The sequence below is a fragment of the Pipistrellus hanaki genome (assembly GCF_964339955.1).
Source record: "Pipistrellus hanaki genome assembly, chromosome: 3".
Taxonomy (NCBI): Eukaryota; Metazoa; Chordata; class Mammalia; order Chiroptera; family Vespertilionidae; genus Pipistrellus; species Pipistrellus hanaki.
The window spans coordinates 146,491,168-146,513,980 of NC_140505.1; the positions used below are offsets into that span (position 1 = coordinate 146,491,168).

The 22,813-nt window shown below is 41.1% G+C and overlaps 1 long non-coding RNA gene across 1 annotated transcript in view; it reads right to left on the reverse strand.

Annotated features, from left to right (window-relative positions):
• LOC311618919 overlaps positions 1–22,813 on the reverse strand; it is a 422,988-nt gene that overhangs the window by 379,384 nt on the left and 20,791 nt on the right. The gene's annotated exons all lie outside the window — the stretch shown is intronic.

Sequence of the window (22,813 nt, forward strand, 5' to 3'; positions counted from 1 at the left end):
TTGGCTAATAATGAGTGTTGATTATTAATTAGTTAATTAATTAATTACTTTTTAATTCTCACCTGAGATTACGTTCTCCATTGATTTCTAGAAAGAATGTGAAAGGGAAGGAAGAGGGGGACAGAGAGAAACATTGACTTGAGATAGATATATCGATTGGTTGCCTCCCACTTGTGCCGAGGGAACCGACAACCAAGGTACGTGTCCTTGTCCAGGAATCAAACCTGAGACCCTCCAGTCCTTGGGCTGATGCTCTAACCACTGAACAATTGGCCAGGGCAGATGCTGATTTTCTATATAGCCAGGTGGACATGGCTGCTAGGACCTTCCCCAGTGGTTGAGAGAAGAGTTCTCAGAGGAGGAGTGAAATAGTCATGGGCTGCAAATTTGGTCATCAGCCTTGGCCAGTGTAGCTAAGTGGTTAGAGTCATGGGTTTGATTCCTAATCAAGGGCAAGTACTTGGGTGTTGGGTTTGAGTTCCAGCCCCAGTTGGGCATGTGGGAGGTAACCAATGGATGTGTCTCTCTCCTCCGCCTCCCTCCCTCTCTTTTACTCTCTCTAAAAATCAATGGAAATGTCATCAGGTGAGGATTAACAACAATAAAAAATTGTGTCCCCAGCTATTGCAGTTTTAGCACTGGAAATGCATCCTGGGAAACCCGTAAATCCAACCAATCTCGGGTAGTTGGTCACCTCAGTTATGAAGGCACACACACAACAAGGCCTAATGAAATAGCCTAGAGATAACAATACATTCAATTACTTTTGGATTTCCCTTTTCTAGACATCCAGGTAGAACACCAGTCTTCTTTCATGATGTTGCCCCAAGTCAGTGGATTATAGCTTCCTCAAATCACTGTTTTTTCTGTTCCCCCTTGCCCTCACCAGAGTTGTAAGCTTTGCAAGAGCAGGCATCTGTCTTTTCACTAATTTATCCCCAACAGTCATAACAGTGTCTAGCAGAGAGTACATAAATCCTCAATGTCATTTGTTGAGTGAATAAATGTGCCCTGCATTTCCTATAACATAGTTGAGATGAGGCTCAACATTTTAATCAAGAATTTACTAAACGTTTACAAAAGAAATACAACAAATACCATGATCTTAGCACTGACTTATATTAGCACCAGAGGCCTATTACCTACAAGAGAGAGGCTTTCTTGCCCAGCTTCTGATCTGCCTCCAGGTGGCAGAAGCCATCCTTAGCCTATACCATGCATGTACGTGATTTTATAGTTGTGAAATCCTTTTTCTAATCCTAGCCCCAGATTTGGTGTCCTCCACATAGAGTGAGGACAAACACTGACACGGCAAGTCCGGTGGCTTACTACTTCTGTCTGCAAGGGAACCATGAGGGAAGCTTGACACATTCCTGGGAATGTGGCCTTCAGAATGCTTTTCATGTTCGTGACTGATGGTTTTGTTATACACATCTGAAGCAACGGACCGTGCGAGGCTGGCTTTGGAGCTTGCCTTACACAAACGCCAAGATTAATGATGTGTACCTGGTTTCATTGTCTGGGTCCTTTGTTTTGGTTGCCAAGGCTAGCTGCAAAGCAGAATGTGTCTACGTGACCGACTCCACTAAAAGCTTTGGACCTTACACCTCATTTGGCCTTCCCTGGGCAGACATTCCGCACGGGTCCCTGTAGTCCACTGCTAGAAAAAAAGAACATACCTTTGTGGAAGCCTCCAGAAGGAGGCTTGCTGGACCTCTCTGGACTCCATCGTTGCATGTCTTTTTCCTTTGTGCTCCGTCTCTTTGGCTGTAATAAATTTTAGCAGCACTTATTACCTGCTATTGAGTCTTGAGAGCCATTCTGGTGAAACATGTAATGTTTCTGTTTTACTTTACATCATCAGTTTGTAAACCTTACAAAAGAAATACAACAGCCGAAACCGGTTTGTCTCAGTGGATAGAGCATCTGCCTGCGGACTGAGAGGTCCCAGGTTGATTCCGGTCAAGGGCATGTACCTTGGTTGCGGGCACATCCCCAGTAGGGGGTGTGCAAGAGGCAGTTGATCGATGATTCTCTCTCATCGATGTTTCTAACTCTCTATCCCTCTCTCTTCATCTCTGTAAAAAAATCAATTAAAAAAAATATATATATATAAAGAAAGAAATACAACAAATACCATGCTTTCACCAGGAAGAATCTATTCATGACTAAAGTCCTTAAAGCATTACTGTATTGAGCACATTTTACTAAATATTGTCTTGGGTGTGGAGGTTGGGAGGGTTAAATAGCAAAGATAATTTTTTTATACTGCACATCCCACAAGGTTCAACTTCATAAACTCTCATTTGGCTGTGCGGTGAACTAGAGTCCCACTGTCCCCCCTTCCATACCCTACACAGCCTATCCCCTATCTTCATGATTTAGTTCAACTCTGTCCTCACATCTGCCTGTCCTTCTTAAGTAAAAAATGTAGTCAAGTCATCAGGTCTCACTTTCTTGAGGTGGCATTTTACTGGCCATTTATTTTCACTTCATTGTTGCTTTTGAGGATCTCACTTCTACTCCCACTCTCCCAAAAAGGACTTAATCTTAGTATTCTTTCTTACTACTTCCAGTACTTGCCCTGAAAAGAGTTCTGGAAAGTTCAGCTTTTTCATTTGATTATGTTAAAAATATCTGCCCCTAGAGCACAGTCTGTAAAGAAGATAGAAACAAAGCTTTGCGGTTAAAATAGTGAGGGGTGAGGTCTAGCGCTGAAGAGCTAATCCCCACAACCTCTCTCCACCTGCCTCAGCTCCCCACCATGGCCCACCATGCTGCCTTAAACTAGGGCCCCCTGCATCATCGTTTGAATTCTTCCAGGAGATTAAGACCCCAAGTTAACCAGCATCCCGAGCCACCATTTTCTGGGAACAGCCTCTTTCTCCCTCTATTGACAGGACAGTGTGCCCGTGGCCCCCTGTCTCTGACCCAATCACCTGTGGGCCAGTACAACCAAAAAACCTCAAGATTGGCACTCAGTTCACATAGAAGTAAAGTCTCCTTGCATGTGAATGTATTGGTAAGGAGATAATCAAGTCCTTCTGGGTATCTCTAAGATAGAGTGGGTAAATACACACTCATATTGAAAAATTCATTTCCTGTCCCTTCATCAACAATGAAGTCATTGCTGAAAATGTTATGGGGTCGAACCCTGGGTTCAAAATAAGACCACCGGAGGCTGATTAATTAATTTAAAAAAGCAGGCAAGGATTTATTGACTGGCCAGGACAGCCACAAGAGCACCACACGCAGGTGGACTCCAAATGACTGCACCGTTTCAGGGGTAGGGAGTCCCTTTTAAAGGTTTAAACCACAGGAATTTTCCTTTGTTCTAAATTCTAAATCCTAAAGACTAAATTCTAAAGACTGGGGACAGCCCGCAGGGTCGGTTCCCACTCACATCCTGCTGGACATTGGAATGTGGCCCTATCTTGCAATAGCGGTAACACAGAAGCAGAGCTCAGCGGTTAGACTCTAAAGGTTATCTGTAGTTTCTATCCCTGAAGCTACTGAGTCAGTGGGAATCAATCTCCTGTGGTCCTGGTCCCAGGCAAGGGAAAATTGCCTTAGCCTCCAGGTCTTCACCTGGAAGCTGAGGTAAGTACCCTGTGTTTTAATCAGATGCAGGGGCCAAGCTAGAAGGGTTAAAATTCAAACAGCAGTTTTTACCAAAGTATGGTTGCCACTATATTTCAAAAATTGCCTTCAGTTTCCACTGAAAGAAAGTGTACTGTTTATAAATAAATAGGAGTAAACCTTAAAAAAAAGAATGACCTTTGGTTAAATCTGGTTCTGGAGGTCTTTACTTGGATTATTATTTTTAAAATATATATATAGTTTTTATTTCAGAGAGGAAGGGAGAGGGAGGGAGAGATAGAAATGTAAATGATAAGAGAGAATCATTGATTGGCAGTCTCCTATATGCACCCTACTGGGGATCAAGGCTGAAACCTGGGCATATGCCCTGAACAGGAATCAAACTGGGACTTCCTGGTTCCTAGGTCAATGCTCAACCACTGAGCCACGCCGGCCAGGCTGGAGGTCTTTACTTTTAAAAGAACAAGTGATTGTAAGTCAATCCTCTGAATCATGTATCCCAGGGAATTTGGGAAATTATTCCAATGTCCTAAATGTATATATATATATATATTTTTAAATATATTTTATTGATTTTGTACAGAGAGGAAGGGAGAGAGATAGAGAGTTAGAAACATCAATGAGAGAGAGTCATCGATCAGCTGCCTCCTGCACACGCCCTACTGGGGATATGCCCGCAACCAAGGTACATGCCCTTGACCGGAATCGAACCCGGGACCCTTCAGTCCCCAAGCCAACGCTCTATCCATTGAGCCAAACAGGTCTTGGCCTAAATGTATATTTTTAAACTTCCAGTTACATACATTCTTTCTGAAAATTTGGCAAAATCACACATCAATATAGTTTTTTAAAGTGAGGTATCTGGTCAGTAGGCAATAAAAGGAACCAAATAATATTAAGATGCCTGTTTCAAGGATGCAATTCCAGCAGCCAGCTGTTTATTTTTCTGGAAGAAAAAGCACCCAAAAGTTTTGGTAAATGATGGATTTTCTTCATTATCTCCAATCTACTGTAGCCTATCTTGGAATCATGTTGTGTTCCAAGCCAAAAATAAGCTATATTTCTTTTTTTATTTCCTTTTGTTTTCTTTGTATTTCCTCTTGAAAGAGACTGACAGTCTCCAGAGACCTGGAACTCGTGGTTCGCCAACCCTGCTGCTCCAGATAGAGGGACTGTATTTTAAAGCCAATCCCTGAATAGAAAGAACCAAAGAAGGAAATATGTGGAGTATAAAAATCTCTTTTCAAAATGCATGAGAACCTCATAAATTTGAAAACATTTTCCCCTCATAAATTGTCCCAAAAAGAAACATTTAGCACTTACCACCTGTATTGGAGGCAATTAAACAAACCAGAGAACATTCCTTCTTTCTTGTGGGGGAGAGACTAGTGAATTGCACTTTCTTCTTAAAACACACACACACACACACACACACACACACACACACTCATGAGACGGGCCAATAAGCCAGGACAAGTGGAATAGGGAAACTGAGATAGCTAATTGGCTAAGCAGTTTACAGCCATCTACCGGTAGTAAATAGTAAAATCTTATCTTCCGTAACAAGGACATTTAAGAGTAAATGGTTTACACTTCTCTCCAACCAGAAGGTAAATAGCTTAAACCACTCTAATCAGGGAAATAGATAGCAGACATCCAATTAGTACCATTTGTGCCAACCACACCCAAGGATGGATGAAATTAAGGGAATTAATTAATCTCTTTTTGGTGAACCAGCATAAGGCTGATGAATATTCGATTAAGATCTTCCCCTAAGACCTCCCCTAAACTCAGCCTTTAAAACCCTCAAGACAAAGGACCTAGGGTGCGCTCTCCTCCGGGGAGCCTGCCCACGCCTTTCTTCCCTCTCGGAGGAGCATCTCCGGAACTCCAAGGATCCCCATGAGACTTGTAATTAGGGGAGCAATAGGCCATGGCAGCTCCTCCTGGCCTACCCCCCAACCCTCCATCCTGTTCTGAGGCCTCCTTTTCTCTCACTTTCCAATGAGCCAAAGCAACTCAGCCTGAGCTCTCCTTTTGCTTCTAATTAGACCTTTCCTTTTATAATATTTCACTGTCCCCAGTTTTAATAAATGTGCTCTCAACATCACATGGCCTGGTACTGTGAAAACTTTCCTGCACAAAGTCAAGAACACACACACGCGTGTACACACACACCCACACACAGAGACCAGTTCTACCCTAGGCAGACCAGCTCTGGGTCCAGTCCCTTTCCAGTAACACAAGCAAACAGTATTACACTTAAAGGCTATCACAGGCTTTACTACAATATTTTCTGAAAAGGAATTAATAATCAACAGTTACCAGTAATTGCTCCACACCAGTTGTTACTATGCCACACTGTTTATGGAAAGCTCTTCTCCTGGCCGAAGCCAGTTTGGCTCAGTGGTAGAGCGTCGGTCTGCAGACTGAAAGGTCTCGGGTTCGATTCCGGTCAAGGGCATGTACATGCGGGTGCGCAAGAGGCAGCTGGTCAATGTTCCTCTCTCATCAACGTTTCTAGCTTTCTATCTCTCTCCTTTCCTCTCTGTAAAAAAATCAATAAAATATATTTTTTAAAAAAGAAAAAAAGAAAAGAAAGCTCTTCTCCTGGTTGGAGGGAGAAAAGCATGACCTTGTAGTTGTGCAGAGATGGATTCAGGTTCTGGTTTGCAGTTACAGTCACATGCCAGGCAACCTGGGATATCTCCTGAGAAATGCATGGTGAGGCAGTTTCATCTTTCTGTGAACATCACAGAGTGCACTTGTACAAACCTAGGTGGTATTGCCCACTACACACCTAAGCTATATGGTAGAGCTTATTGCTCTGCAGGGAGGACAAATAATTTTCCTTCTACCTTTCTGGACTCTTGGCCAAGACATCCCTGTAATAAAAGACAGATTAACAAGATTAAAAAACAAAACAAAAAACCCACAAGTTTAATAAGATGTGTATCTCCAGTATATATGAGAGCGACTGAATAACTCACCACAAAGGCTGAAGCCACCACTCTAAATACCATCTTCATTAAAGACAAAAAAAGATGTTGGGGTGGGGGGGACAGTTATGGGAGGTTACCAAGAAAAGCCCAGGTAAGGTTGCTATGCAGACTTAAGTTGCTGTCTTCTGCACTGATAGGAGTTTCTAGAGATAAAGTTGCCCCCTCCCGGCCTCCTTCTGGTACAGCCAGGAAGACACCTTATGAATGGAGGTTCCCCTTTACAAATGCAAATGTCTCTCACAAAGGTAACTTCTGCTTGGTTTTCAGATCTTCTTCCAAGTCTGTTGTTTCTTAAAATTCGCCAGCCTAAAATAATCCTTATGTCAAATAGACGTATTTTGGGTTGACAACATCTGTTCACCTATAGCTTTTAGAATGCAAACCTGCATGGCATGTCACTGTACTGAATACTGTAGGCGATTGTTATGTCACCAACCCTTGCAGGACAAAGACCCCAAATCGTGGTCGTTCTGTGGTGGGCAGTTAGACAGACATGAGCAAAACAAGGACAGTGGGCCAGGTACAGAAGGTCCCCAGGGTGGGAAGCCCCAGGTGCCTAGCAAAGAACAATTGTAGGGTGGGACCTTGCCCCCAGGGTGACCTTTCCTACCCTAGCATGTCCCTGATCTTTCTGTTCCTCTCTAGAGATAACTTTGAGGCCTCTGTTGTATTTCAGCTCCAGGCCCAGGAAAGCAACAAAACCAGACAAGTGACACAAAGCTGACTTCAGGATCAGCTTCACTGGATAAGGACCCCCTTTCGCAGACCCATCAATCAGTGGAGACTACAAACCTGAAGGGACACACCTGGAAAGCCACTGAATATTCTATTGAGATTTTCCCGCTGGGACCTCCCCTAAAATCTTCACCCTAAAACCTTTAAGAGGAGGACCAGGACCCGGGAGCTCTCCCTCCTGGGAGCACCCCTGAGCCTTTCCCATTCCCCTTCCCATCATCCACCTTCCCCCAGGAGAATTAACCTTTAGCTTCCTCCCTCCCAAGCTCCAAGGGCCCTTCCTTTACCTCTATAACTGCCTCTGTGATTTTATAAACACAGGTTCTCTTACAGGTTGGGTCTGGCTCTGATTCTTTCCTTGCCAGAAATCAAGTCCCGAGAGGTTACTGAACCCAGGTTTGGTCTGACTACACCAGCCTAACACCTGGTGCCATTCCTGCCACCTACAATAGTTCTGCCTGGTGTCACCGCTATCAGTAAGATGGGACAGTATTTGAAAAAGCAAGTCAGAAAGTTTATTTCTTGGCCAAGGAATGGAGAAGAAAAATTGAATGCCTACTGATTCCTTCTCCCATTTCTGTGGGATTAGAGTTACCGGAAAGAGTTACCGGACAGGGAGTGGGCCCAGTGAGGGTCTGCCTCAAGCCGCCAGGTAGTGTGTGGATTCTTGACTCCGTTCAGGAAGCATTTCATATTAGGAGTCCAAGTACCGGTAACTTTGAAAGTGTGTTTCTTAAAGCTGGGGACAGTAATTCTCTTAGGAATAACCTATCTAACAAAAAGGGAATATGCAAATTGACTGTTATGTCATCACAAAGATGGTGGCACCCATAGCCATAAGATGCTGGTGACCAGGCCCCCAGCCCTGCCAGAGTTCCACAGTCCTTTCAGCCCACTTGGGGGGAAGAGGGAGAAGGGGAGAACAGCATGGTGTGGCTGGACCTGCCCTCAGCACCCCCAGTCATCCAGGGCCGGCCTGAGGCATAGGCAAGCTTTGATGGTGGCTGCCCAGGGTTGCCCAAGGCTCAGGTAACCAGGGCCGGCTGAGGCTTGTTCTACCGGCAGTGGCAACAGCAGAGGTGTGATGAGGTTGTCGCCTTCCCCTGATCACCGAATTGCCTCCCATTCCTGTGGGCTCCCAGACTGTGAGAGGGGGCAGGCCAGGCTGAGGGACTCCCCCTTCCAGTGTATGAATTTTCATGCACCGGGCCTCTAGTAATAGGAAAAGAGTGGGCCACACTGGGCTGCATGAACCCACCAAGAAGTAAAAGTCACAGTGACAGAAGGGAGCCAAGGAGGGACTAGAAAATCAGAGAAAAAAGGGGGGGCCTCAGAGAGGTTCAGGGGATCAGCCCAGAATAAGCTGCTGCTTCCCATTGCTCTCCTGGTTGCAAGTCTTGTGGGGGCCCTTGGATTTTAGGAAAAAGAGAGCAGAGATACACATCTAGGAAAAAGAGAGCAGAGATACACATCTAGGAGAGAAGGGCATGGGCATGCTCTAGGGAGCGTAAACATGGGGTCTTTTGTCTTGACCCTTTTTTTTTTTTTTTTTTTAATATATTTTATTGATTTTTTACAGAGAGGAAGGGAGAGAAATAGAGAGCTAGAAACATCGACCAGCTGCCTCTTGCACACCCCCTACTGGGGATGTGCCCACAACCAACGTACATGCCCTTGGCTGGAATCGAACCCGGGACCTTTCAGTCCACAGACCGATGCTCTACCACTGAGCCAAACCAGCTTTGGCTGTCTTGACCCTTTTTATCTTTCTTTAGTTGGTGGTAATTTTAAGGGAGGTTTTGGGGAGGGTCTTAACAAAACATTCATTAACTTTTCAGGTGTGTCCTTTGATATGTTGATCCATCAAAATGAGTGTGTGAAGGGATAAGGGTTGTTTTCTGGGTAGTTTCACTTTTCAAGAACATAATGGAAGAGGGACCAGCACCGAGGCTGGTCTGCCTCAGGATGGTCCGGAATGTGGGAACCATTTGTGCCTTGGTCGGGGAAGATAAAAACTTGTCATTCATTAGTTAGCTGTAAATTGCTCAACTTGCTTAATTATTTTGCCTCCGTTTCCTTATTCCACTTGTCAGGGAATTTCCCTAGCTTCTTACTATTCTGTCTCATTTTCTTACTATCAAAAGCGTTACAGGGTTTGAGGGCAAGGGGAAGGTGTGGGCCAGTTCAGGGGTGGGGATTCCCCAGGCAGAGTAGAGAGGTCTCAGGTTTCTAAGGGAGATATGCAGTTCCCACACATGCTTGGAACGTACCCAGACACAGATGGCATGTTTCACTTTCATGTTAAACTACTTTGATTTGCATGCTAAGCGATAGGGAGACCCCTGAAGCCTACAAGACCTGGGGGACTCCTTCAACTAATATCTGTGTTAAGACCCACACATGATTATCAAATTAATGAGATAGCATGTGTACAGCTGTTAACGTAGCACTGATGCATGGTGAGTCTTCAGTAAGTTATCTTTGCTACCTTTATTATTTATTGATTACTTATTTTTTGCAGGAGCTGGGAATATAAAGACATGGAGTGCTTAAAGAACTCACACTCCGGTGAGGAAAATAGGTAAGTAAGTGGACCATCAATTACTACAGTGTGACAGAAACTGCTTTGGAGGGAAGCATCATGTTCTAAGTGTAGGTGAAAGAAGGGTACTAACTCAGCGGGAGGGTCTGGAGAGGTTTCTCACAAAGGTGTTTGAGTTGATAATCTAATGTGTTCTCAAAGCAACCCAAACACACTAAACTTTACAAATACTTAAAAAAATATATATTTTATTGATTTTTTACAGAGAGGAAGGGAGAGGGCTAGAAATCAATCAGCCACCTCTCACACACCCCCTATTGGGAATGTGCCCGCAACCAAGGTACGTGCCCTTGACTGGAATCGAACCTGGGACCCTTTAGTCCGCAGGATGATGCACTATCCACTGAGCCAAACCAGTTAGGGCTACAAATACTTTTATAACTGAATTCCAAAATGCAAAATTCTGTACTTCTAATAAAACACATCTGGCTGAAATACTTAGAAAATCATCAAAAGTTTTTATTTTTAGAGGAGGCTGGTAAGCATATATTCATATTTAGGAAGGTCTTTCTATTATTTATTTATTTATTTATTTATTTATTGTTAATCCTCACCCGAGGATGTTTTTCCATTGATTTTTAGAGAGAATGGAAAGAAGGGGGAGAGATACAGAGAAACATCAATTGGTTGCCTCCCGCACATGCCCTGACCAGGCCCAGGAAGGTCTCAGTAGCAGCCCATATTATATGCTCTATAAACTTTTATTAAATGGAATTAATTCACTTCCAGAACTAAATGATAAAGCAACTAAATTGATACTTTGTTTATTCTTTCCACTTCCAAAAAATTACAATGTACAGATTAGTTCTACAGACATTGGAGAAAATGGAAAAGAGACTTGCTGGGTTACCCAAAGGCACAAGTAGCACAGGGCAGAACCATGAACAAACATTAAAAGCCAGTGAGGGTCTTTTATGTATATGAATGACCTTCTCTTTACTGGTTCAGCCTAGAGGAAAACTTAGATAATTGTGGTGAGACAAAATGAAAGCACTTCTCCTGGAAATGGCTTAATTACTGATATCTACTTAATAATATAGGGCACAAATGGCCGCATGCAGTTTGCTTATCTAAGGCATTTGATTTTATTATGTATTTCAGACAGAATGCACTCATTCTAAGGGAGACAAGCCAAAGTCTCACGGACAACATCCAACTTAAAGTCTCGGACTTCTGGCAGATGTGTGTGGTCTCTTCATTGGGCGTGGTGCTCCATTATGTCTACCTTAGGACTAGATGGGATTCTTCTTGCTAAATACTAAATATATACTATATACTAAAGTCCCATATACTCACAAAGGTAAGTTATCAGCTCTCAATATACTTATTATACACCGGGGGTCAGGAGAGTGTTACATGTGGAAGTCTGGGTCTAAAATTTAGCTAGGTCAACCTGAAGAGGGCTTCCCACCTGGGTTGGGATAAGTCCTTTAATTAGCCTCCCAGTCTGTGCCCTTGAAGGGACTCCTTAAGCCACTTGTCTCCATAGCCCTGGAATGAACTCTTTGTAGGAGTCTTCTATTTCTGATATCCTCCTGAGCCTCACCCAAAGTGGGAATTAATGAATACATCATCCTTAGAGATTAAGAAATTTTCCTACCCCACTTCCTACTCATAGAACGTTGGGGCCAAAGGTTGTTTTAAATCCTGAGAAGTCAGTTTTTTCTTTTTCTAAGCTAGTGGTCCTTTTAACAGTTTAATTCTCTTTTAAAAAAATTAGTAATATACTCATCTGATCTCTGTGAAGTAGTCATACCCACAGTTTCCTTTTCTGGACATACTCTTTTTTTTAAAATCTAAGTTTATTCTTTGATATGTCATTAATATTTCACACAATTAATATACAATTTAAAGTATACAGTGCAATGGTTTTTAGTATATTCGCATAGTTGTACAGCCATCACCACTAATTATGGAACATTTTTATCATCCTAAAAAAAGCTTCATACCCATTAACAGTTACTCCCTACTCACCCCACCCAACCACCCCATCTTCTCCCACCCCAACCCACCAATAAGCAAATACAAAATTCTGCTTTCTGCCTCTGTGGATTTGCCTATTATGGACATTTCATATAAATTGAATCATACAATATTAGGTCCTTTGTCACTGGCTTTTTTGAGGTTTATCCATGTTGGAGCAGATATCTGTACTTAATTTCTTTTTATTGACAAATGATATTCTATTGTATGAATATACTATATTTTATTTATTCAATGACATTTGGGTTGTTTCCACATTTTGGCTATTATGACTAATGCTGCCATAAACATTTGTTTACACGTTTTTGAATGGACATGTTTTTATTTCTTTTTAATCAAGCTTCCTGATTTTTTTACATTTCTTTATTCTCTCTCTCTCTCTCTCTCTCTCTCTCTCTCGTCTTTCTCAAAAAAAAAAAAAGAAAAAAAAGATATAGCAGGTGCCACCTTAACACATACAAAGAGTTTTACAATATGTCCAACGGCTTTGCCTTGATTTGACCCTTGCCACAGGGCTACTTTTTCACTGCCACTTTTTATTGTTTGAGGCTCAGAAATGGTTACTTTTTACAACCACTTCCCAAACTTTGGACACTCTCTAGTTCCTAGCCCACTTCCTACTCATAGAATGGCCATTTTTTTTCTGAGCTCATCTATTTCTTATAATACCTTGCTAAACAGTAATCAGCAAACAACACAGGCTACAAATATTCCATTTTCCAAACTCTTATTCTAAGACTATAAAATATTAGGAACTTGATGTACCTTCCAAATGATCAGACGCCAATTTTACTCTTTTACCACTGCATAATATGCTGTACATCCTTCCATCCTCCAGCAATAACCATTGTCTGCCACCTGCTACCAGCCCCTAAGTCAGTACCTCATTTTATGAGAATTTAATTAAAACAAAAATTTCTATGCATCCAGGATAGCTCCGTCAATGGTTGGCAAACTGCGGCTTGCAAGGCACATGCCAGTCTTTGGCCCCTTAGGTGTGGCTCTTCCACAAAATACCACAGCCTGGACAAGTCTATTTTGAAGAAATGACATTAGAAGAAGTTTAAGTTTAAAAAATTTGGCTCTCAAAAGAAATTTCAATCGTGGTACTGTTGATATTTGGCTTTGCTGACTAATGAGTTTACCGACAACTGGCCTAGGTTATGTTCTGTCAAACACACACACACACACACACACACACACACACACACACACACACACACACAGCTTAAAACCCCCAGAATATCAGCAGTTCAATCTTAGACAAGTTTATTTCTTGCTCATGCTACATGTTCAGTGAAGTTTATCAAGGTAATGAGAAAGTAAAAATCGCTTGGACTGTGTAAATCTGTCCCCCCACTCATCAGATTGGAATAAAAGATACAGAGAAAGCCAGCTGCAAAGTTAACCGGAAACACTCTTTCCCCCAAGGACACACTGCAGCTGTAAAGTGTCATAACAACCCCCTTCCTGGGGCGGCTATTGCTTTCTACTCACGGAGAAACTGCTCTCTAAAATCAGAGACTATCATAAATTTAAGCAATTTGATTTAAACTACTGTTTAAAATGAGTCAATAAGAATGAAACAACCCACTGTTGCCTGGGGGGAGGTCTAAGTTGCTGTGACAGAGAAGCAATCTGGATCAGCAGCCAGGTGCAAAGCTTCAGGTAAGGGGTTTCTGCGCACAGCATTCCACATCAGTCTCCACTTCCTTTTTTTTTATTTTTTATTTCTCACCTGAGGATATTTTTTCCATTGATCTTTAGAGAGAGAGTGGAAGAGGGGGAGGAAAGGGAGAAAGAGAGAAACATTGGTGTCACATCAGCTGGTTGCCTCCCACACTTGCCTTACCAGGAATTGAACCTGCAACTGAGGTATGTGTCCTAGACCAGGAATGGAATCCATGACCCTTCAGTCCGAGGACCAGTGCTCTAACCACTGGGAAACTGGCCACAGATTCACTTGCTTTTTTCTAAGTAAACAAGAGCCTGGTTCTACTTTTCAGTTTGGATGTCACATTCACCACTTTATATGGCCTTAGAGCCCATTCAAACACTGATTTATCTAAATTTCACCTCAAATCTGCTTTTCCCCAGAAATTCTACCCTAATTCTATTTTTCTCTTTGGTGAAAAGAGATGCCCCACAATTTCTCTAGTGTATAGTCTCCCACTCAGCAATGGGTTAACAAATCTGGTTTTGCCTACCAAAAAGTTTTTTTAATTAGTTTGGGGCTGACTGGGTTAAGACAAAGCATCAACTCATTTTAAACTTTTGATCTTAAAGTATCTGTATTTTTTGTAATGAAATAATTTTAATTTCCTGTCAGGCGGGCCTTGACCATAGACTATCTTACCTTTCTTATGATTACTTTGTTTTTGGAAAAAATGAAGCCAGATAGATTTCATAACACAACCCCTCACTCATAAATACTACAGGGGTTAGAAATAACAATAACTAAAGTCCTAAATATGTCAGTGCGACTTGGGTACCTGGTTGTCCCTTAAAATTCCATTTGTGCATAGCCAGGCTGCCCACTAAGCTCCTTTCTGTCTCCCTTTAAAACTCTGTACAGGGGGGGAAGCCTTGCACTGCCCCAGTAGTTGCCATCTCTCAGTAAGATTTAATGAATAAAATAGAAGGAAATGAGTTATACTTATGCAATCCTTTCTCACTTCCCAGCCATCAATGTGGTTATCCCTAGAGAATAAGGAAGGAGTTCAGAAGTGGTCACTGAAAGTCCCACCAGGAAGCTTCAGTGTTAGAAATGAGGGAGATACACAGGGAAAGGTGTAGGATATCAGTCATTATTTCAACAAGAAATAGACGTGGACAGGATTAAAGAAACTAACAAGGGAAGAGGAAGCATCTAGGACAAGCAATACAGGAGGCCATTGTCACCACTTGGTCTGGAAAGGTAAAAGGAAGAACATTGGAGCCTATCGTCATCTGGACAACAGTGGAAGAGGGGGAGGAAAGGGAGATATGAAAGAGGGGATTTTCTGACAGGAGCTAGGGGTGTAGAGCAATGAAGCTATTGCCAGGATCACAAGAAAGTGAGGGATGGGAGTAGGGGATGGAAAAGAAGTCAAGAAGAATAAATATCCCAATCTCCTTACTTTTGTGTTCCAAATGAACTTCTTGTGCCTTTTATTGGCCAAACCCAACTGGACTCCAAAATGCAAGAGAACCCAGGAGATGCATTGGTGAAGGTCAACCTCCAGAACACAGTACAGGGTGGAAAAGAACAGACAGTGTGGGCTGAGGTTGAGGGTGGGGCAAATGGAGACTCACCAGCACAGGTGGGTTGAAAGAAACCAAGGAGAAGATGGACTTGGGCAAATACATGAGATAGGAGCTACTGCCCATCACTGGCTTTTATATGCATGCAGCCTCTGCCCGGTCTGAGCTGGCACTTTTCTGGGTCATCCAGTCATGGTCTCAATTCATTCTTCTCAATGAACCAGTTGCTAGAGCTGAACAACGTTTTACCAGGAGTCTGGTATTTTTTTTTAATTGAGATATAATTCACCCACTATAAAATTCGTCCTTTTGAAGTATAAAAGTAAGTGACTCATAGTATATTTATAAGGTTATATAATCATCACCACTATCTGATTTTAGAATATTTTCATCACCCCCAAAAGAAACCTCAGGTCCATTAGCAGTCATTTCTCATTCCTTCCTCCCCCTAGCCCTAGGCAACTACTACCCTAGTTCCTGTCAGACACTTCATGTAAATGTGACTTGTTTCTTTCAAGGTTCATACATGTAGCATGCATCAGTACTCCATTCCTTTTTATGGCTGTATAACATTCCACTGTACAGATATACTACATTCTGTTCATCCATTTGTCAGCTGATGGACATGTGGGTTGTTTCCACTTTTTGGCCCTGCACTTCCACTCTAGCCCTCAGCCATTGCTGGGCATGAAATTCTTTGCTGACATCAGCGGAAAAGAAAGCTGTTTAGGCTCAGGAAAGAGACATCTATTTGATTTTAAAGAGGTTGCAAAGGATGGAGTCTCTACTTCTCTTTTAATTTATTTTTGTTTTAGTCTCAAAGCTCTGTTCATAGGGGAGCCAGTAGTGGATTAATTTATTAAATAAATATTATAGATAAGTTCTGATAATAACTGATAATAATACTGGTTGACAGGGTAGGTAGGGAGATTTGTGTGGCCATTTCTAATCTGCTTTATAGATTAGAATTTGTTTTTATCAATTAGTACAATTAAGTGTATGATCCAAATAAGCTCTGGATCTGATTACATAATGTATTATTTTCTGTGTAGAAATTTTTCTATTGAGAAATGACCCCTAGCCCTGAAATATCAGTTGTTGCACCTATAAGATTAAAAACATTGCATAACATAAAGCCTGTAATATTATTTCAATCTGATTCCTTACTTTAGCATATCTATGGCATTGTTCATTTTAATTCTTAAAAGGGGATCAAATGGAAAAGAAATTAAAAAAAAAAAAACCCTCAAGTTTGTTTTTAGAATGGACTTTATCTTTGCTTACTGGTTTCTCAATTTCTGGAAGAAATTCATTGCTTAAATAAATTGGGCAAGGAGAGAACAGTGGTAGAATTTAGAAGTGGCCTCGCTAGAACTTCATTAGTCATTCTCTTTAATTCTTCATGTCAAATGAGCATGCTGTTTTAGAATCACTCTTAATAATAAGAATTCTTCTGCCTTTTCAGGAAGCTTTAAATGTTCAGAAAACAAACATTGCCTCAGAAGCTTCAACTGCTGAATGTGAATAGAGAGTGCAAATATTTCCATAATCCTGCAAGAGGGTTTGAGCAAATTTGCTATTAATGTTCCCTGCTTTTTCTGGGAAACTCTGATTTCCAAAGAAAAGATGTTTTCAGAAAAAGTTGGCTTTATGAAAACAAACTTCAAGTTATTTATGAAAATGCTATAACTCTGCTGTGGTGAAATTATATATAGATGTAGTAAAACAACTATAATAGTTTTATCGGTACCTAGTCATGCTCCCCCCACCCCAAATCCTTTTTAGCAGCTTTATTGAGATATAGTCCACATAACATACAATTCACCCTTATAAAACATACAACTCAGAGTATTTTAAGTACAAAACAGAGTTGAACACACTAATTATAAATACATCTACATTTATAGAAAGCATAAATATATTTCATTGCATGGATACACCACATTTTATTTATTCATCAGGAGATGGACATTTGGTGGTGCCAACTTTTTTATCCATCTATATATATAAAAGGCTAAACCACCAACTGACCAGCCTGTAGGTATGACAGGCACCAACCACCAGGGGGAAGATGCTCAATGCAGGAGCTGTCCAGCAACAGCAACTTTGCAGAATGCTCTCTCACACTCTGGGACCCCTTGGGGGATGTTGGACTCCTGGTTTTGGCAGGCCAGGCTGAGGGACCCCACTCACTCCACAGACGTCCTTCGAACCCTGGCTTTGCCCCCTTGTGGTCGGCTGGGGGAGGGACCACGGGAGGTTGGATCCAGGGTGTGTTGTGCCCATCTCACCCAGTCCCACCCCGCCAGCCACATTCTAAGTAATTTCCTTTCAATGTGCATGAATCTGTGCACTGGGCCTCTAGTTATGAATAATGTTGCTATGAACATTCATGTACAAGTCTTTGGACATATGTTTTCCATCCCAGTCATGTTTTAAATATGTGTATAGCTTATTGACTTGTGCTTTTTCCTTCTGTATGCTTTCTTCTGCAAGAAACTTTATAATCAAGTGCACCCTCCCATTCTCTTTAAGCCTGAGTGGGATGAGAGTAGATGAGAGAGGTAAAAGGAAGGGTGGCCTGGAACCCTAAAATCCCCTTTCCTAATGCAAAATGAAGGGGTATGTTCACCAAGGTTTCTTGCCATTTCATGTTTCTTTCTTTTTTCTTTTCTTTCTTTTTTTTTTTTTTTGTAATAAAAAATAAAAGTAAGCAAATGAAGAAAACACACAAACACATTTACATAAGCATAAACCTATGAATGTGTTGTGTGTATGTGTGTATAAAGCTTCCTTCATCCAATAGGTAAATAAAAAGTAATTGAGAAGGAAGACTTTCAAATGAAAATATTAATGTTGTTTAAAAATTATCTCTTTTAAGCTTAGCCAGTATGGCTCAGTGATTGAGCCTTGACCTATGAGGTCATGGTTCTATTCTTGGTCAAGGCACATGTCCAGGTTGCAGGCTCAATCCCCAGTGGGGGCGTACAGGAGGTAGCCAATTGACTCTCTTTCATCACTGATGTTTCCATCTCTCTCTCTCCCTTCCTTTTTGAAGTCAATAAAGAATATATATATTTTAAAAAGTATCTCTTTTGAATACCGAATTTCCAGGTCTGTTATGGAAAAACTAAATTTGCAAAATGAAGGGGTATGTTCACTAAATTTGCACAACTAGGTCTTGAAAGACTTTATCTAATCTTTGTTCTAAGAAGCCATTTGCTCACATAGGCCCACTTTGTGTATAGTGTAAACTCAAGTAATAATTTTTTTTCTTCTTGCCTATTTTCTAAATTTAATTCAGAAATGATTATTTTCTATACAATCTATTGCAATTCTCCATTTTGTTGATATTGTGTAATGATCTATACAGCAGTGCTCTGCATATAATTTCCACTTATGCTGGTGTGGTCAACTCATCATCAAATAGAATGAGAAAGAGTGAATCCTCCCACCATCTATCAGTGTAATGATAACATGCACTGGCTCTTACTGGTGTCAGGCATGATGCATTGTATCATTACATATGCATTTTGCCTGTGAGCTTCCCAAAAGACCCAGAGGTAACTTACTAGCCCCATTTCACAGATAAATAAACTGAGACTTAGAGAGGTTGTGTAACTTCCCAGGGTCACAGAGTAGTTCCTTGTGAAACTCACATTCAAACCCAGACTTTTTTTTTTTTATACTTTTTTCTGACTCCAGAGCCTACTTTTTTAACCACTCCATTATAATGCCTTTATATGTTATGAACCTAGGTGAGGGCCAAGAAACCTAGTAAAATTTTACCAAAGGACTTCACCTATGGAACTGAGCTATTAGATAAACTTCCTTGCATAGAACAGAATTGATAATCAAGAAAGAGACAAAATTCACCTCATGAAAGTGGAATCACACAGTATTTATCTTTTTGTGACTGTTTTTTGTTTTGTTTTTCACCTAGCATAATATCCTTAAGGTTCATCCATGCTGCTGAATTTCTTTGTTTAAGGATGAATGAAGTCAGTTGTATGTATGTGTCACATTCTGCTTATCCATCATTCCTCTATCAATAGACACTTGGTTTGCTTCCACGTTTTAGCTATTGTGAATAATGCTGCTCTGAACATGTGTGTAGAAATATCTCCCCAAGACTCAGCTTTCAACTTTTTGGGAGTGTATACACTCAGAAATGGGGTTTGCTGGGTCATATTGAAACTTTATTTTTAATTTTTTGAGAAACAGCCACTATGTTCCACAGTAACTGTACCATTTTAGCATGTACAAAGTGTCCAGTTTTTCCACATCCTCACCAACATTTGCTATTTTCTGTTGTTTTTTAAATAGTAGCCAGCATAATCCATCCCCAGTAGGGGGTGTGCAAGAGGCTGCTGATCGATGATTCTCTCTCATCGATGTTTCTAACTCTCTATCCCTCTCTCTTCCTCTCTGTGAAAAATCAATAAAATGTATTTTTAAATAGTAGCCAGCATAATGGATGTGAGGTGGTATCTCATTGTACAATAATTTGGATTTGCATTTCCATAATGGTTAGCGATGTTTGTTGGCCATTTGAATATATTTTTTGGAGAAATGTTTATTCAGGTCCTTTGCCCATTTTTTAATTAGGTTGTTATTTTCTTTGTGGTTGCCATGAGGATTATATTTACCATCCTAAAGTTATAGCACTATAATTTGGGTTTATATCACCTTAACTTCAATAACAAACAAAAATTGTGCTCCTTACTATTTCTGTCTCAGCCCTTTCAGTTGTCATAAAATTGCATCTTTATACATTGTGTGTCCAAAAACATAAACTAATAATTTTTAAATGCATTAGTCTCTTAAATCATGTAGAAAACAAAATGTCAATCTATAAGCCAAAGTTGCAATAATACTAGCTATTAGACAAATAATGTGATTACCTGGGGGCGTCCATCCTGTGACCACATGGATGTGGCCATCTTGTGACCACATGGGGGTGGCCATCTTGAACTAGGGCATGATGGTCAATTTGCATATTACCTCTTTATTATATAAGATTGTGTTAAACAGAAAAGAAAAAGGAAATCAGATTTTTAATATTATTATATTCACTACCATTTAAAACAAAGATTTGCCTCTGGAAGAAACTTGGAAGAGAATACACAGGATTGATGACTGTTTTCTTAGGGTGGAATTTTAGTGTTGATATTTTCCCCAAAAATGTAATTTAATTATTCTTACAATATAAGCATAAACATTTTAAAGTCCCAAAATGGAAATAATTGGGTTCTTGAATGATGGATCATTGTCTTGTTGTTCTAAAGCATTCTTTATGGTCATTGTATTGTTGTTTCAGGAATTATAAACTATGCTGAGCAATAAAAAAATGTTGTTGGCTTTGTTCATGAAAGTAATGATGATTAAGCTTTAAAGTTTTGGAGCTTAAGGAGAGAAATACAATCTCACACAAACACAACAACATAGTGCTTTGTGGGTTTCAATTTTATGCACATTGGCTTACTTGATCTTTCTGACACCTGGATGGTTAGAACTTCAACTTCCTGAATAGTGCCAGAAAGCCCATTCCTTAGAGTTTCGGTGTAGCCATCGCTCTACCATATTTACTATGAGTCTACATGCTCCCGAAGAAGCCACCAGGGCCCTTGACATACCCACCATCCAGCGCCCCCCCCCCCCGCCTCCCCCCGCCCTGCGCCAGGCACAGCTGGATACACAGCTGCAGGCTGCAGCTGTCTGCTTCCCTGAAGCAGTCATCACTGAAAAATGCTGAAGAGGAAGGAAGGCTCTGTGGCAGGCTCTTCCTCACCACCACCCCCTCCTCTGTCCCTCTACTTTCCCACTTCATAGGAAGAGCAAGTCTACTTAGTGCTGTTAAACAACGGACAGGTGCTGAAGGATGAGGAGCCTCACCTCTTCCCTGAACCTAAGGCTCTCGCAAACATACCAGCAACAGCGCACCTGCAGAAATCTGAGGTACTAATACTGCCCTCGCCTGGCAAAACACTAAGCAGAAACTACAACTTTAATTCAGATTTAAATGCCTAACCAACCAACCAATCAACCAAACAAACAAACAAAACACCAAAAAGCATAAACTCTAAATGTCGCTTTACTTTTTTAAATGTCTGGTATTTTTTTTATGATAAAATTAGTATGTACTCAGTGTAGAAAATTGGAAGTAAATTTAAAGAATAAAAGAAATGCACCCAAATCTTTTCACTCAGAATAACCACTAATGATGTTTTTTAAATAAATTCCTGGATTTTGAAAATATGTGATATACTCGTACATATATAAAACATACATTCTATACCAGGGGTCCTCAAACTTTTTAAAGTGGGGGCCAGATCACGGTCCCTCAGAGAGCTGGAGGGCCGGACTATATGAACTACTAATTCCTACTGTAACACCTTGGCTGCGCTCACTGCCCAAAAAACCTGGCGGGCAGGATCAGACTCCCCTGGGGGCTGCATGTGGCCCGCGGGCCGTAGTTTGAAGACCCCTGTACCCTTGTTAAGTGTCACCATTCCAGAATTATACTGAATGTATTACTCAGTTTTCTATCTTATTTTCAGTTGACGTTACTTGCATCTTCCCATTTTCTTAAATGTGCTGCAAAAATATGTTTAAATGCTTTACGCATAATGTCATAACTTGAGGAAGCGTTCTGCCTCTTTGTTGTGTTAGCACCATCTGACTCCTCTTCCTGTAACCCTTCCCTCCGCTGAATCCTCCTGGGCATCTAACACGCTCCGGCTTCAGTGAGAATTAAGCACAGGAAGAGGAAAAGCAGGCCATCTGTGCAGGAAGGTAAACCCAGTGTAAATTAAATGGAGTGTGAAAGAAATCCACTTATGCTCTTTAAATATGTGCTACTTGAGAGAAATGCTCACCTATGTACAGAGCTAATCACTGAACACATGGCTCCAGGTGCATGACCAGTTGGTTCTGAGTGTTCTTTGTTCACAAAGCAAAAACAATCCTATTTTTTAAAAATATTTTTTTTTTTATGGCTCCAACACGATTCAAGCAATTGGTCAAACCTTTCCAGGATGGTAAGTCAGAAATCAGAAACAAAACAAGCCTCTGGTCGGTGCCTTTCCCCCCAGCGCTGTTATTTTGGACTTTGCCTATTATCCACTGCTATTTGCTTACACACTGCCACCTCTGCCTTGTAGATGGGCTTTTGCTCCTCCCTTTCTTTTCTACTTTAAAAAAAAAAAATATATATATATATATATATATATATATATATATATATATATATATATATTTCAGAGAGGAAGGGAGAGGGAGAGAGAGATAGAAACATCAATGATATGAGAGAGACTCATTGATTGGCTGCTTCCTGCAAGCCCCCTACTGAGGACTGAACCCACAATCTGGGCCTGTGCCCTGACCAGAATGGAGCTGTGACCTCCTGGTTCATAGGAGGATGCTCAACTACTGAGCCACACAGGCTGGGATCCTCCCTTTCTGTTCTATTCTTCTCCTGTTTTCCTGGGACGCCTGCAGTGGGATAGCCTGGTGGTGGAGAGCACCAGATTTGAAGTCACGTGTGCATTTGAATCCTGTCGGAGGCCATTTATGCGAGTCCCTCAGTTTCTTTCTTTCTTCCTTTCTTCCTTTCTTCCTTCCTTCCTTCCTTCCTTCCTTCCTTCCT